Raw genomic sequence first — 7,484 nt, forward strand, 5'->3', positions numbered from 1 at the left:
TTCAAGTCTTTGTCCTAAGACAGCACCTATAGCATAATCAGAAGCATCACACATTATTTCAAAAGGTATTTTCCAATCAGGAGGTCGAATAATGGGTGCAGTAGTCAACAAATTTTTTAATTTTTCAAAGGCAACATGGCAATTACTATCAAAGACAAAAGCATTTTCTTTTCCAAGTAAATGGCATAAAGGCCGAGAAATTTTGCTAAAGTCTTTTATAAATCTTCTATAAAAACCGGCATGGCCTAAGAATGATCTAATTTCTTTCACAGTTTTAGGTGGGGGAAGTTTTGAAATAAGGTCAACTTTAGCTTTATCAACTTCTATTCCATCAGATGAGATTACATGACCTAAAACAATTCCTTTTTTAACCATAAAATGACATTTTTCCCAGTTAAGCACAAGGTTTTTCTCTTTGCAACGAATTAAAACAAGTGAAAGATGGTGCAAACATTCATCAAAAGAGGAACCAAACATAGAAAAATCATCCATAAATACTTCAAGAAATCTTTCAACCATGTCAGAAAAAATCGAAATCATACATCTTTGAAAAGTCGCAGGTGCATTACATAATCCAAAGGGCATGCGACGATATGCAAAAGTTCCAAAAGGGCATGTAAAAGTAGTCTTTTCTTGATCTTCTGGGGCGATGGGGATTTGGTTATACCCCGAATACCCATCAAGAAAACAATAATATGCATGGCCAGCTAATCGTTCAAGCATTTGATCAATAAAAGGCAATGGAAAATGGTCTTTTCTAGTAACATTATTCAACTTTCTATAATCTATGCACACTCTCCACCCTGTTTGTACTTTAGTAGGGATTAATTCATTTTTCTCATTTTCAACAACTGTGATCCCAGACTTCTTAGGCACAACTTGAACTGGACTAACCCATTGACTATCAGAAATAGGGTAAATGATACCTACGTCTAACAATTTTATGACCTCTTCTCTAACTACTTCTTTCATATTTGGATTTAATCTTCTTTGACATTCCCGAGAGGTTTTAGCATTCTCTTCTAGATGGATTCTATGCATACATATGGATGGGCTAATTCCTTTAATGTCTCCAATGGTCCAACCTATGGCTTCTTTATGTTTTCTAAGGACATCTAACAATTTACCTTCTTGTTCTTTATCTAAAGCGGATGCTATGATAACAGGTAAGGTTTCAGACTCTCCTAGAAAAGCATATTTTAAATTTTCTGGCAAAGGTTTAAGGTCTAACTTTGGAGACTCAGAAATTGATTGAACATGACCTAAGGGTGAAAAAGGTTCAACTTTGGTTTCATTTAAGGGTATAGGCTCTACCAAAGAATTCACATCATCATTAGAGTCATCAACATGCAAGTTCATACCAAAGTATTTTTCACAAAAATCAAATAAGTCATTTCCATCATTTTCACAAATACTATCTATCATGTTAACTTCATGCACTTCTTCACACTCAACAGATTTAACCACATTAAAAACATTCAATTCAACAGTCATATTTCCAAAAGATAATTTCAAAACACCATTACGACAATTTATGATTGCATTAGATGTAGCTAAGAATGGTCTACCTAAAATGATAGGAATTTGAGCATGCATATTTTCCACAGGTTGAGTATCAAGAACAATGAAGTCAACAGGAAAATAAAATTTATCAACTTTTATCAAAACATCCTCTATAATGCCTCTAGGAATTTTTACAGAACGATCGGCTAATTGAAGAGTTATAGAGGTAGGTTTTAGCTCACCAAGACCAAGTTGCTTATAAACAGAATAAGGCAATAAATTTACACTAGCACCCAAATCAAGTAAAGCTTTGTTAATAAAATGATCACCAATAATGCATGAAATTGTGGGACACCCAGGATCTTTATATTTAACAAGACTCTTATATTGAATAATGGAACTAGCTTGTTCAGTTAAAAACGCCTTTTTAGGAACATTAGTGTTTCTTTTAACAGTACAAAGATCCTTTAAAAATTTAGAGTAGGCAGGAATTTGTTTAATGGCATCTAAGAAAGGGATATTGATACTAACTTGTTTAAAAACTTCTAAGATGTCATTATATTGGCTGCCTTTTTTAATTGGAAGTAATCTTTGTGGGAATGGGGCTTTTGGAATGAAAGGATGGATTGGAGTTTCTTTGTTTGATGAGTCATTGAGATTAGAACTAGGAGGCTGACTCTTTTCTTTTTCTTTTTCATTTTCAACCTCGGGTATGTAATCGGGTTTGACAATTTTCTTTCCAGACCTAAGAGTTGAAATTGATTTGACTTCTCCATTATGACTAGACTTTCCTATCTCATATTGACCTTTTGGATTAGGGATAGGTTGACTAGGGAATGTTCCTTTTTCTCTATCAGCTAAAGCAGTGGCGAGTTGTCCTACTTGTGTCTCGAGTTTGGTAATAGATTGAGATTGATTTTGTAGGATTTGTTGGGTGGATTGCATAAATTGTTGTAAAGTGTCTTCTAAGGAAGGTTTTCTTTGTTGCGGATATGGTTGATTTTGTGGGGCATGAGCTTGGTTTTGTGTGTTGTATTGGTGCCCTTGATTCATTTGGGGTTGGTTTTGTCTCCATGAAAAGTTCGGATGGTTTCTCCAATTTGGATTGTAGGTGGACGAAAATGGGCTATCATTTGGTTTCCCATAAGTATGAAGTGCATTGGCCTCCTCAGAAAAGGCTTCTTGGTAGGAAGGGCATGATTGGGCATTATGGCAAGGACTAGAACATATAGAACAAACATCTTTTCTAGGTTGAATTGGAGAGTTTATAGTTTGGCTTATGGCTAAAGCTTCTACTTTTCTCGCTAATTTATCTAAGGATGTTCTTAAGTCTAATTCTTCTTTTACTTCATACCTTCCTCCTCTTTTTGGTGAATTAGTTGACCTAGACCTAGGATCAAAATAATTCCATTGTTGTGAATTGACAGATAAATCTTCAAGGGCGTCCCACGCCTCTTGTCCTTGAAATTTTAAAAATTTTCCAGTATGCATAGATTGAATCATTTGACGATTAGAGGGAGTCAAACCATCATAAAAATATTTTACAAGTCTCCATTTTTCAAAACCATGATGAGGACATTTTAATAATAAATCTTTAAATCTTTCCCAACATTCATAAAACTCTTCATTATCTTTTTGAAAAAACTCGGAGATTTCTCTCCTTAGACTATCAGTTTTAGACATTGGAAAAAATTTCAACAAGAATTTATTATAAAGTTGATCCCAAGTAGTTATAGACCCAGTGGGAAGGGAATTTAACCAAGCTTTTGATTTGTCTTTTAATGAAAAAGGAAACAATCTTAGTTTGACCGACTCATCAGAAAAATTTTGAAATTTAAATGTTGAGCAAATTTCTAAGAAATCTTTGACATGCATGTAAGGATCCTCTCTATCTAACCCATAAAAAGATGGCAACAATTGAATGATTGCTGGTTTAAGCTCAAAATGAGTAGCAGAAGTTGTAGGTAAAACAATGCATGAAGGAGCATTAGATGAAATAGGTGCAAAGTATTCAAGCAAAGTTTTTTCAGGCACAGCATTTTCATCAACAATATTAGCAATAGGTTCCATGATGCTCAAATTTTTACTAACACTTTCAATTTCAAACAAAGATAAACGTCTTTTTACTAATCGTTTTTTAGAGTTACGTTCCCAATGATGCATACAATTTTCACAAACAAGGCAACAATGATAATCTCAAACAAGCAATTTTCTGATGTGGAAGATCAGTTAAAACCGCAACCACAGAGCATACTTAGAATTTTTAGAGATTTCACAACAATAATTCTTATGGTTTACTTGTCCCCAGGCCTATTTGATTCCACTTACTCGCGCACTACTAACAACTCCCCGAGGTTAATTAGTAGAGGCGGATGGGAATTTTGGTCAAATTTCCTTTAAGCAAGAATTGCTTATGGTGAAAGGACAAGATTTAGGTTTCTCTTTTTTTTTTTTTTTTCAAGTATTTTTCACAATATTACGCTAAAATATTAAAGAAGACAAAGAAAAATAAGGCAAAAATTAAATAAGACTAAAATTTAAGCAAGAGTAGGGAGGCATAGCATGCCATCAACCATAACAAAATTAAGGTAAAAACTAGGAGGCACAAGTGCCATCAACTTAAACATAAGATAGAGGACTAGGAGGCAAAAATTGCCATCAACTAGTTAGGAGGCAAAATTGCCATCAACTAGTAATTTGCGGAAATTAAATAAAATAAAATTACAACAAAATTATAACAAAATTAGGAGGCACAAGTGCCATCGACTATAAAAATTAAAAGGATAGATAGGAGGCACAAGTGCCGTCAACTAAAAAAAAAAAAAACAATAAATATAAATATAAGTATATATTTTTTTTTATGGGTGGTTGAACCGTCCCAAATTTCTTTTTATCTTTTTTTTTTTTAGATTTTATAGATATATATTTTTTTGTTTTTTTTTTAAGTGTAAAAAAAAATTAAAATAACTAGTAGAAGAATTCACTAACCTTGAGATAAATTCGTTTCTTTTCTCTTGCAACTCCCCGGCAACGGCGCCAAAAACTTGATGGACCCTAAACGGGTATGTTTAAAAATTTATATATCGCAAGCGCACGAATCGTCCATATAGAATAGTGATCGTAAGCAAGGATGTCGAACCCAAAGGAGTTGTCTAAAATCGAAAATGAAACTATTTTAAATCAAAAGTAATAAATTCTAACCTAGTTCCAAAGATTGATAAGTTTTAATAGTATGAACATAAAATGAAATATTGAAAAATAAAGCTTTTTAAGATAATGAAAATAAACCAATAATGAGTTGAAAATAAGTATTAAAAGAAAAGATTATTAAGATACTAGAATCCACAAAATGTAAGTTTAATAATATTTATTAGTATATTGATTCCCAAGTTTTAGTGATAGTTAAAATAATTTAAACTATCATTTTCCAAAAATATTTATAATTTTAAGCACAATTTTCTTATAAAAAGATAGGATTTTTCTTCACTTTTCAAAATTATAATTTCAAAGCATTTAGTGTAAATCAATCTAATGAAATAACAAATAAATCAATGAACATTATTTATAAGGCAAAACATAATATTTTTGTTCTAAGCATGGATGTGTACAATTTAATGACACATCTTACACAAAGAATATTATGTTTATGCACTAATGAAGAACAAAGTGTAAAAATGTTCTAACAATCTAAAATACAAGATATTTAAGATGAAAGAAATATATGAAGAAGAAAAATCCATAGACTTTGTTGCATTACAAGGGAAATCAACATACAACATAAATATTACCTAGTTACAAGTTGCTTCATCATGATCTTAATAATCTTATGAAAAAGATTAGAAGCACATAACTAGAATAGAAATTACAAAATAAATGACATACATACTTGCAAAATGCTCTTGAAAAACCCAAATGGAAGAGAGAATGGTAGAGAGAAAATGAGAGAAAAAGATGGTAACCAAAAAATTAAGCACCCCAAAAATGGTCTTGAAAGTCCATATTTATAGCCAAAGTGAGTTTATTAAAATAATCAATTTAAATTAATTAAATTGATTAGATTAATTAAATAAAATAAATATGGTATGTAGAGGTAAATTATAGGGTGTAATGATGATGTTGTGGTGAAAATGTGTAGGAAAAAGGGTAAAAAGTTGGCATTTTTGTCATAGGGGACAAAGGGACAAAATGCATTTTTGTTGGGCTCAATAAGGGAAATGGCAGCAATGTGGTGGTTGGGTGTTGGAGGGGGGGCCACGGGTTGGGCCTAGAGTGGGCCTCACGTGGTTGGGCTTTTGGAGAAACACCATTTTTCTTGTTACTTTCTTTCAAAATTACCATCTTTCCTTTGATTTTCTTGCTTTTCAAGGGCAATAATTTTCCTACACAATAAATTATAAACTAAATTAAAATTAAATATTTTCATTAATAAAATATATCATATAACTCCCATGAAAACATTAATTAAAATTTAATTTACATAACATTTAATTTCAATAAAATCATATTTTTAGCATTCAAACTAACAATATTAATTTTAAATAATTAAACTACAACATATTATAATAACATATCTATAAAAACATATAAAAATCTAGAAAACTACAATAAGACTAATAAATTAAAAATTACATAAAAACTTAATAAGTTAATTAAAAACTCATGAACTAAGCAACAATTAGCATGTAAAACATGGTAAAATAACTCTATTTTGTAGAGTTATCAACTGGGTTAGCCAACCACACGGGATAGTGTGACTCCTGGAGAAAGCCTATGGACATCAGCTTGTCCACTTCAGCTTTGACGGCTTCGGCCCTCACTGGGTCTAACGGCCTCCTCTTTTGGCGAACTGGAGTTGCAGATGGGTCTATGTTGAGTGCGTGGCACGCAACATTAGGATTAATCCCTGTCATATCAGCGTGGCACCATGCCAGGATATCCTGATTATTCTTCACAGTGGCCACGATCTTATCTCGAATGGCCGACGACAGGTTTTTCCCCACTTGAATGACTTTGGTGGGATCTCCCGGGTTGAGGATCACCTCTTCGACTTCCTCTATCGTCTCTATTGCTTTCTCGATTCCCACTCTTGGGTCGAGTTCGTCAAAGTATGCCTCTTGAGCACCCCCAGTTTCTGGTAATTCTTCCGCCAAAGGGATGGCAGCAACCGTCTCCTGGACCGTGTAGACGGATCGGACGGAGACGTTATAACAGCTTCGTGCACTTCGTTGGTCTCCTCGGAGGGTGCCGATACGCCCATCGTCGCATGGAAACTTCAAGCATAAGTGGCGTATCGAGGTTATGGCCCCACAATCTATTAGGACCGGTCGACCTAGGATGGCATTATACGCCGTGGGGCAGTCGACCACCACGAATGTGCTGTGCTTGAAGGCACAAGCGTCGCTTTCTCCTCTGAGGGTGACTGGAAGTTGAATTTTGCCTAATGGCATGAGTGCATCCCCATTGAACCCTTGAAGCTGGATGGGGCATGGGGTCAGGTCTGCCTCGGTTAATCCGATCACGTGGAAGGCCGCTTTGAAGAGGATGTTTACGGAGCTTCCGTTATCGACCAAGATCCGTGAGACCTTCTTATTGGCAATCTGGGCTTCCACCACGAGGGGATCGTTGTGGGGGAAGTGCACATGTCGAGCATCGTCCTCCGTGAAGGTGATGGGAAGATCCATCATTCGGGGACGTTGAGCAGGTGATTGAACCAAGGCGCACATCTCCCCGGTGTGTTCTAACTCCCTCAAGTACCTCTTCTGGGAGTTGCGGGTGCTTCCGGCAAGGTGCGGTCCTCCGGAGATGGTGGCTACGTGTCCGTCAATGGGTGGCGGAGCAAGGCCGGGCGGATATGGGTTGCCAGGTCCTGGAGCCAACAAGGCAATGGGTGCCGGAGCGGTTGGAGCAGGAAGCGCTGGGAACTGAGACCCGGGAGCTTGGGGGTGACCGGCTCCAGGAGCGCTAGCGGTCCCCCTCTGTCC

General features: G+C 35.4%; 1 non-coding gene across 1 annotated transcript; it reads left to right on the forward strand.

Moving 5' to 3' along the window:
* Positions 1–3,064: 3,064 nt before the first annotated feature.
* On the forward strand, positions 3,065–3,171 carry LOC133820500 (small nucleolar RNA R71). Its single transcript, XR_009886908.1, has one exon. It is a non-coding gene; the product is annotated as a small nucleolar RNA R71 (small nucleolar RNA).
* The last annotated feature ends 4,313 nt before the right edge of the window (positions 3,172–7,484 follow it).

This window comes from Humulus lupulus, chromosome 2 (assembly GCF_963169125.1).
Source record: "Humulus lupulus chromosome 2, drHumLupu1.1, whole genome shotgun sequence".
NCBI lineage: Eukaryota > Viridiplantae > Streptophyta > Magnoliopsida > Rosales > Cannabaceae > Humulus > Humulus lupulus.